Genomic DNA, 10133 nt, shown 5'->3' on the forward strand with positions numbered 1-10133 from the left:
AGTTCATACTTAACATTTGACTCAGCAATTCTAAGAATACATTCTGCAGAACAGTTAACCAAACACATAGTATACAGCAGCTTTGTTTATAATAGCAAAATCTGGAAAAGTAGCTAACTGCCCCATAGAGGAATGGCTGAATCTGTTACCCATACCCAGAGCACTTAAAGAGTGAGGTCACTGCATGGACTGATATGGAAAAGATGTTCAAAGTATGTAAGTGAGGAGAGAAAATTGTAGTACTCTACAGTGGTAAACTGTGACTTGTGGGCCAAATCCAGCCTGCTGCCTGTTTTGTAAGTAGAATTTTATTGGAACATAGCCAACATCTTTTCATTTGCAAATTGTCTGTGGCTGCCTTCCATCTACAATGGAGTGTTCAGTAGTTAGAACAGTGACCATATGGCCCCAAAAGCCAAAAATATTTACTATTTGTCTGTTTACAGAACACGTTTTCCAATCCCTGCTCTATCATATGATCCTATTTGTGTTTTTTACAAAGGGAGCGTTTGGAGGAAAGACGTATATCAATAGATACGCTTCTACAAGCCCAGACAATGAAAATACAAATCCAAACCACAGTTAAGAAAATCTAAAACCACAGTTAACTATGATTACCTCTGGGGAGTGGGACTGTGGAGGAAGCAAGGAATACATAAGGTCAGAGAGTTTCCTTCTTCTTTAAAAGCTTCTGTATTCTTGGAATTATTTTTCTAAAAGCATATGCAGTATGTTATTTTATTTTAAAAAAAAATCAGATGAAGTAGGAGGAGAACACTGATGAATGGTGTTCAGCACACCCAGTGATAGAAGGGCTGCCAACTCTCTAAGGCAGACTTTCTCAAAGTGGTGCCTGAACCACCAGAGTTTTGGGGTTTTTTTTTTTTTTTTTTTTTAAGTCAAATGAATCAGAACAGGGAGGGTCTGGGCCCTAAAATCCCCTTTTTTTTTTTTTTTTTTTTTTGAGACAGTCTCACTCTGTCACCCGGGCTGGAGTGCAATGGCACGATATCAGCTCACTGCAACCTCTACCTCCCAGGTTCAAGTGATTCTCCCACCTCAGGCTCCCAAGTAGCTGAGCCTACATGCATACACCACCACGCCCAGCTAATTTTTTGTACTTTTAGTAGAGACAGGGTTTCACCATGTTGGCCAGGCTGGCCTTGAACTACTGACCTTAAGTGATCCTCCTGCCTCGGGCTCCCAAAGTGCTGGGATTACAGGCATGAGCCATGGCGCCCGGCTTAAAACCCACTTTTCAACCAGGACCCTGATGTTTGAAACCAATGCTCTTGTAATAAATGCCAGAGATCAGCAAAAGATTTCTCAGTGGGGTTTAATAGAATTAGTGTGAGATCATCCAGCAAACATCTACTCACAGCAAAAGCAACAACAATAATAGCTCCCAATTATGGGCACTTCCTAAATGCAGGCCCTGTGCTATAGGCTTTACTCACTTGGACCTGTTGAATTCACTTAGCAACCCTGAGCTGAGTGTTACTATGACGAATGTGGCTCCGGGAAGGTTGCGCGCTGACCCGAGGTCTCTGAGTTCCTTGTTTGGGCCTGGCACTAGGCTAGGCGCTGGAAATGCAGATCCTAGCCCCATGGCACTTGCACAGAGACGAGTTAGTCGTCTTCTTCTTTGTGTTGTTCACCCAGCAAGCCATGTGATGCTGGCTTAATAGCTGGGTCATCTTCAGCGCATAACTTCCATGCCTGCAAAAGAAGAGGTTGACCCAAGTCCCCTGAAAGCCCTCTTCCAGCTCCAACATTTCTCTGGCTTCAAGCAGCCTTGTCACTCTTCATAGTGTGGATGTTCAAATGGGACATGTGGCTCCTTGTCACTGCCCCCACGCACCGGAGCCCTCCTCCTAGGGCCAGTCCTCCTGTCCTTCCCTGTTGAGACAGGCAGAGGTGCTGTGCCCCGTTCCTGCACATTCAAGTGCATTTCCTTGCTTCTCTCTCTGTCCTCATGAAAGTGGATTGTGACTTCAGAACTTGGATCCCTGACTAGTCTGCCAGCTCCTCACAAGCAGGGGCCATGTCACAGTCATGTTTATGCCCCTGTCATCCCACACCGCCCATAGCAGGAACTCGGTTAATAACCTTCCGATTGCTTCTCAAATGGCTTTTCAAACAGGACTGCTTTTTTGTGCTCCTCAAGATGACAAAGTCAGCAGCCTAGTGACTGCCTGATTCCACAAAGAGGTTCTGCATGGGTATTTCCCGTGGCTTTCCACACTGGAGTTTCTACACCCCACGGGGACACAGAGTATGTGCCAAAGGAGACTGAAGCCACAGGGTAGACACCATGCAAAGCCCTGGGGCTTTCATTTTACTGGGGAGTGAATAATGACAAGTTTCTTCATAGGCTACAATTTTATTATGTAAAAAAATTAAAAAAATTTGTTTTTCAGATGGAGTCTCGCTCTGTTGCCCAGGCTGGAGTGCAGTAGCATGATTTCCATTCACTGCAACCTCTGCCTCCCAAGTTCAAGCAATTCTCCTGCCTCAGCCTCCCAAGTAGCTGGGACTACAGGCGCCCGCCACCAAGCCTGGCTACTTTTTTGTATTTTTAGTAGAGACGGAGTTTCACCGTGTTGGCCAGGCTGGTCTCCAACTCCTGACTTCATGATCCACCTGCCTCAGCCTCCTAAAATGCTCAGATTACAGTCATGAGCCACTGCGCCCAGCCATAGGTTACAATTTTAAATGCCAGTTTTCCAGGAGTTTTGAAGGAAAAATGTGCTATTTGAAGGCAAGTTGCTATTGGTGGCTGCCATGTCATGACTGTGCCACCAGACTCCTGGAGTTGAAGTTGAGAACACTCTGGGGAAGAACTCTGTGCTGGGAGTCCTAAGACCTACATGCAGGCCCTGGCTCCTTTGTGACATCAGGCAGGTCTTTTCACTTCTCTGGCACTCAGTTTCCTCATTCTGGATAACAAGACAGTAGGCTCCTACCTTGTGCATGTGTTTTAATGTGGAAGATGCCACATCCCCATGATTTTGATATAGTCCAGTGGGGCAGGATGCAGTGGGGGAAAAAAAAAACCCTCTCTATCACTGAACTGGACAAGGTGGGTGACTGGGAAACTGATATTAAAGTTCAAAGCCATATTTGCATGATTCTGAAATCGCAGACCACAGACTGGTCATGACCCTTCGCCATGTCAGGATGTGTTCATAGCTTCTGTCAGAGGATGTGACAGAGCCAGGTGGGACCTCACGATGTCCTGCTGTGTCCTGCTGTGGCTTTGCCTCTACAGTTCCTGCCATGGGGATAGTGTGCAGGGTTAGAAAGTTAAGGTTATTATTACAGAAAGTAGAACAAGTCCTCGGGCACCCTCAGGGTCCTAGTCTAGTGCTCAGTCATAGTGGGCAATCTCTTTTTTTTTTTTTGAGATAGAGTCTCGCTCTGTCACCCAGGCTAGAGTGCAATGGTACCATCTCGGCTCAGTGCAACTTCCACTTCCTGGTTTCAAGCGATTCTCCTGCCTCCACCTCCCGAGTAGCTGGGATTACAGGCATGTGTCACCATGTCTGGTTAAATTTTTGTATTTTTAGTAGAGATGGGGTTTCACCATGTTGGCCAGGCTGGTCTCGAACTCCTGACTTCAGGTGATCCGCCCACCTCGGCCTCCCAAAGTGCTGAAATTACAGGTGTGAGCCACCATGCCCAGCCTTATTTATTTATTTATTTATTCATTTATTTATTTATGAGACAGTCTTGGTCTGTCACCCAGGCTGGAGTGCAGTGGAGTGATCATGGCTCACTGGAGCCTCAACTTTCCATGCTCAAATGATCCTACCACTTCAGCCTACTGCATAGCTTGGACCACAGGCATGCATGACCATGCCTGCCTAATTCATTTATTTATTTTTTGTAGAAATTGGGTCTCTCCATATTGATCAGGGTGGTCTCAAACTCCAAGGCTCAAGGGATCCTCCTGCCTTGGCATTCCAAAGTGCTGGGATTATGGACTTGAGCCACCACACCTGGCTGCAATCTCTGCTGGTAGGAACCACAAAGAAATCTGCTGGAAGCATTTGAGGGGGAAAGTGTATGCAGAATTGGGCTCCCTTCTTTTTGAACAAATTCTCTTTCCTACGGAACAGCAGAGGGAAGCAGACTCAATGATTGGGGTGACTTTATAGGACATAATTATTGCCAATAGCAAGAATCAATTGTAGATAGAGACGCACGTCTTTGTGTGTGTGTGTGTGTGTATACATATGTATATTTCTAAAACAGGCCAGGCACAGTGACTCATGCCTGTAATCCCAGCACTTTGGGAGGCCGAGGGGGGGCGGATCAGTTGAGGTCAGGAGTTCTAGACCACCCTGGCCAACATGGTGAAACCTGGTCTCTACTAAAAATACAAAAATGAGCCAGACGTGGTGGTGTGTGCCTGTAATCCCAGCTACTCGGGAGGTTGAGGTGTGAGAATTGCACCTCAGCTACTCTGGGAGGCAGAGGTTGCAGTGAGCTGAGATCACGCCACTGCACTCCAGCCTGGGCGACAGAGCGAGACTCTGTCTCAAATAAAATAGAACATAAAGATAAAATAAAATTTAAAAATGGGAAAATTGATTTACACCTTTGTAACCTTTTATTTTAACTTAAATGTGAACTCTTCTTCATTTATAAAGATATTCAATACTATACAACATTACTCAATTATATAATGAAGATAACAGTTCATGTATTCAGTCTCCTGTGATTTGCCTTTTGATTTATTTCCAATTTCTTCTGATTTTAAATAATGCTGCAATAAGAGAACGTCATTATATATAAACCTCAGAGAATATCTCTTGCTTTTTTCCTGAGGATAAATTTCTGGAATTGGAACTGCAGGGTCAACAAGTGTGCACACTGACAAAGATCTGGACATGTGTTAAATTGCCCTGCAGAAAGTTCTTACCGGTTTGCCTGCCGATATTGGGCCACTGCACTCCAGCCTGGTTACAGAGTAAGACTGAATTAAAAAAAAAAAAAAGACTAGCTAGGCCGGGTGCAGTTGCCCACGCCTGTACTCCAAGCACTTTGGGAGGCTGAGGAGGGCGGATCACGAGGTCAAGAGATAGAGAGCGTCCTGGCCAACATAGTGACACCCCATCTCTACTAAAAATATAAAAATTAGCTGGGCATGGTGGTGGGCACCTGTAGTCCCAGCTACTCGGGAGGCTGAGGCAGGAGAATCACTTGAACTCAGGAGGCGGAGGTTGCAGTGAGCTGAGATTGCACCACTGCACCCCAGTCTGGGTGACAGAGCAAGACTCTGTCTCAAAAAAAAAAAAAAAAAAAAGACTAGCTAGAGTCACCTGATGTGCTTAGGCAGGAGAATTTCTGCAGTCCAGTTTACCCAGGAGTAAGGGCTGAGTGCTTCCCATGATGCAGGGTTTTTTAGTTTTTAAAACAACTCAAGGCCAGGTTTGGTGGCTCACATCTGTAATCCCAGCACTTTGGGAGGCTGAGGCAGGAGGATCACTTGAGCTCTGGCCTCCAGCTTGGGCAACATAGTGAGACCCCATCTGTAGAAAAAATTAAACAGTTAGCCAGGCGTGGTGGCGTGTCCTTGTGGTCCCAGCTACTCAGGAGGCTGAGGCAAGAGGATTGCTTGTACCTAGGATGTTGAGGCTGCAGTGAACCATGATCGCACCACTGCACTCCAGCCTGAGCAACAGAGCAAGACTGTCTCAAAAACAAAGACGCAAACAAAAAAACAGTTGGTCCTGGGAAAACTGGGATGAGTTAGTCACCCTCCCTGGAACCCCAGAGGCCAGCTTGGTCTTAACCAATTAAAGAAGGAAATATTCCTAGAAAATCCCTTCTATGAACTAAATTTCAATTGCTGCTGTGGTCTGTGAGGGAGAAGAGACCCATGAATTGTATAAGAAGGAAGGCCCTCGCGACATAAAAGAAAGAGAGGCTACTGAGTTCCTGTGTGTGTCAGGCACTACACTAAGCACTTCATAAACATGAGCTCACATAACACTTGAACTCTGTGAGGTGGTACCATGATCTGTACCCAAGGATAATCCAAGGAGAACCAGCAAAGGAGCACCTCCCCTGCTTGCTGCTCTGTGGCCAGAGGCAAGGGGGGCTTTCCAGAGGTGGTGGAAATGGGTCAGACCTAAGTGAAGTAAGAGAACAGGAGGAGTGGCCTGGGCAAGGGAGGGAGCTGGGGGTTGGATGAAGTGACCTGGATTGGAGACCTGGCTATACAATGTCTTGCTGTGTGGCTTTGGGCAAGTCCTTTTCTTTCCGGGTGGCAGCTTACTGTCAGTGAGACCTTTGGCCTGAACCTTTTTTTTTGAGCCAGAGTCTCCGCTCTGTCACCCAGGCTGGAGTGTAGTGGCACGATCTCAGTTCACTGCAAGCTCTGCCTCCCGGGTTCATGCCATTCTCCTGCCTCAGCCTCCTGAGTAGCTGGGACTACAGGCACCTGCCACCATGCCTGGCTAATTTTTTTTTTCTAGTAGAGACGGAGTTTAACTGTGTTAGCCAGGATGGTCTCTATCTCCTGACCTTGTGATGATCCGCCCGCTTCGGCCTCCCAAAATGCTGGGATTACAGGCATGAGCCACCGCGCTTGGCCATGGCCTGAACCATCTTAAGGTTCAGGGTAGGTGAGAGTTCCAGAAAGCAGTGCTGTTTCTGGGGAGTGAGGAAATTAAAGACCGCTTTTCTGGTCTTTGGGCCTGATGTGAGAACTGTGGAGGCAGGACACAGCCAGCATCCTGGCTTTCTCAGGCTGAGATTTTCCAAGATCAAGAAGGGATGGAATATCTTAAGATGCCAAGTACCTGTCAAATTAAAGATATGCTAAAAGAGGGTCATGAAAGTCATGGAGTACTTTAAATGTTTTAAATGTATACATTTAAATATTTTAAAATGTCTGTGCTTACCAAACTAATGCATTTAACACACATTAAAAAGCAGAGCAGAGGGCTGGGAGCAGTGTATCATGACTGTAATTCCAGCACTTTGGGAGGCTGAGGCAGGAGGATCACTTGAGGTCAGGAGCTTGAGACCAGCCTGGGCAATATAGAGAGAACTTATCTGTACAAAACATTTTTAAAAAATCAGCTAGGCATGCTGGCACACGTCTGTACTCCTAGCTACTCGAAAGGCTGAAGCAGCAGGATCCCTTGCCCAGGAGTTCGAGGCTGCAGTGAGCTACGATCATGCCATTGCACTCCAGCCTGAGGGGCAGAGTGAGAAAAAAACAAAACAAAACAACAACAACAAAAAACCAAAAACAAAAACCAGAGTCAGCTGGACACAGTGGCTCATGCCTATAATCCCAACATCTGGGGAGGCCCAGGCGAGAGGATCATTTGAGCCCCAGGAGTTTGAGTCCAGCCTGGGCAACATAGCAAGACTTTGCCTCTAAAAAATCAGAAATATTTTTTATCAAGCAGGATAAAAATAGGAAAAATAAAGAGTAATATGAAGAAGAAGTGATAGCAACCCCTAGACAAACCAAAGCTGGTATTGGCTGCATCCTTGCAGGCAGTGCTTATTCTCCACCTCCACTGCATCAAGCCCAAGAGAAAGGCTGAAGGGGATGCTAAGGGAGTTAAAGCCAAGGTGAAGGACAAACCACGGAGAAGATCTGCAAGGTTATCACTAAAACTGCTCCTCCATGCCAGAGCCAAAGCCTAAAAAGCCTCTGCAAAGAAGGGAGATAGAGGTACTCAAAGAGAAAAGGGGGAAAGCTGATGCTGGCAAGGCTGGGAATAACCCTGTCTGTCTAATGCTGAGAATATGTGAGGGAATAAGAATAGAGTCGGGGGAAGAATTACATAAGATGCCTCTCCTCAAACCCTCCATTGGTTCTTTAGGTCATCAAAATAAAAGCTGAAGTCCTCACCTACAAGGCTCTCAAGATTTGCCCCCTGTTGAGAGACAATTCTCCATGAAGCTCTTTCATGTTTGCACTTCTTTCAAACAGAGGTGCCGGCTGCCTTTGTTTGGACTATCTTTTGAAGGACATTTATATAATGAACAGCCTTGGAAGACAGTGTCCCTCTGGTGCAGGGGACAGGTCTGTATACTGCCGAGTATCATACCATCTCCCACTGGGTCAGAGTTCAGGAAGGTCCGCTTGCAGCCATTATGAAAGATTTGGGTTCCTTAAGTTCTGGGTTCCTCAGCTGTGATGCACACCCTCGAATGGGCAGGGTCCATCCAGACTGCTCTGTGTCACCCCATTGTCCTCAGAAACCAGGAGGGAGGAAGGGGCAAGTGGAAGTGACACAAACAGGAAGTTCATGCTGCTTGCTATTATCTATATATGCTCACTATTATATTTAGTATGAAGTAATAAAATAGTTTGTCTCTGATCCAGGAGTCCTGTGACTCTGCCAGCATCTGAGACTGTGTCAGGCTAACCTGTTAACCTGCAAGTTAGGTAAAACCCCAGAACCTCCACAGTTCTGACCACAAACACCTCACCCCATTTCCTACCACTCCTTCTGTTGCTTACCTTGCCTGGTCACGCTGGCCTCCCAGCTGTTCCTGGAAGCTGCCAGGCAACACTCCTGCCTTAGGGCCTCTGCGGTCAGCCTGGAACACTCTACCCTGACAGCCATGTGATGTCCTTCATGTTCTTATCCAAACAGCACCTGGATGGGGCCTTTCTTGACTTCTGTATTTGATTTAGTTAATTAATTAATTAATTAATTTAGAGACAGGGTCTCGCTCTGTTGCCTAGGCTGGAGTGCAATCATGGCTCACTGTACCCTCGACCTCCTGGGCTCAAGTGACCCTCCTGCCTTGGTTTCCCAAAGTGTTGGGATTACAGGCTTGAGCCACCATGCCCAGTCTGACTTCTCTATCTGAAACAGCCTTCCCACCAATAAACTGGTGAACTTTTGCCAATCTGACAGGTGAAAACGGTATCTTAGTAAGTTTTAATTTTATCTTTTTTTTTGGTCTATTTCTATTTCAGGATCGATATAACGATATAGAGATACATAGACAAATAAATGGATTTATATATTCCTATATCTATTATTCTATAATATCTGTATCTGTATTTTCTATAGTATCTATATTTCTATTACTATTTTATTATGCTTGAGTCATTTTTGGGCCAGGCGTGGTGGCTCATGCCTGTAATCCCAGCACTTTGGGAGGCCTAGGTGGGCGGATCACCTGCAGTTAGGAGTTTGAGACCAGCCTGGCCAACCAGGTGAGACCTCATCTCTACTAAAAATACAAAGCCCATGTCTACTAAAAATACAAAGATTAGCCAGGCGCAGTGGCTCATGCCTGTAATCCCAACTATGCAGGCGGCTGAGGCAGAATTGCTTGAACCCAGGAGGCAGAGGTTGCAGTGAGCTGAGATCGCCACTGCACTCCAGCCTGGGTGAAAGAGTGAGACTCGGTCTCAAAAAAAAAAAAAAAAAAAAGAGTCATTTTTATTTCCTTTCCTATGAATTATCTGTTCTGAACTGTTGCCTATTTTCCTATTGTGTTGTTAGTCTTTTTCGTACTTCTTACTTGCCTATGATGCGATTAAGTATTTTTCTCAACTTGTCATTTGTCTTTTGAGTTTGCTTATGGTGTCATGATTGTTGTTATGCCATATAAGTTTTAAATTTTTATGTAGTTAAATTTGTCAATCATTTATTTTATGGCATCTAGATTTTCTTTTTGTTTTTGTTTTTTGACACGGAGTCTCACTCTGTTGCCTGGGGTTGGAATGCAGTGGTGTGATCTTGGCTCACTGCAACCTCTGCTTCCCGGGTTCAAGCAATTCTCCTGCCTCAGCCTCTCAAGTAGCTGGGATTATAGGCACTTGCCACTATGCCCGGCTACTTTTTTGTATTTTTAGTAGAGATGGGGTTTTACCATGTTGGCCAGGCTGGTCTTGAACTCCTGACCTTGTGATTCGCCCGTCTCAGCCTCCCAAAGTGCTAGGATTACAGGCATGAGCCATCACACCCGGCCTAGATTTTCAATCATACCCAGAAAGGTCTTCTCATTGCAAGATTATAAGGGACCCATGCTTTCTTCTGTTTTTCTGGTACTTTTATGGTGTCATTTCAAAATATACACATCTTTTCATCTCTTGAAACTTGTTTGGAGTAGTAAACTTTTGGGAGATTCAACCTGTA

Source organism: Rhinopithecus bieti, unplaced genomic scaffold, assembly GCF_001698545.2.
Source record: "Rhinopithecus bieti isolate Rb0 unplaced genomic scaffold, ASM169854v2 scaffold_6907, whole genome shotgun sequence".
NCBI classification, from domain to species: domain Eukaryota; kingdom Metazoa; phylum Chordata; class Mammalia; order Primates; family Cercopithecidae; genus Rhinopithecus; species Rhinopithecus bieti.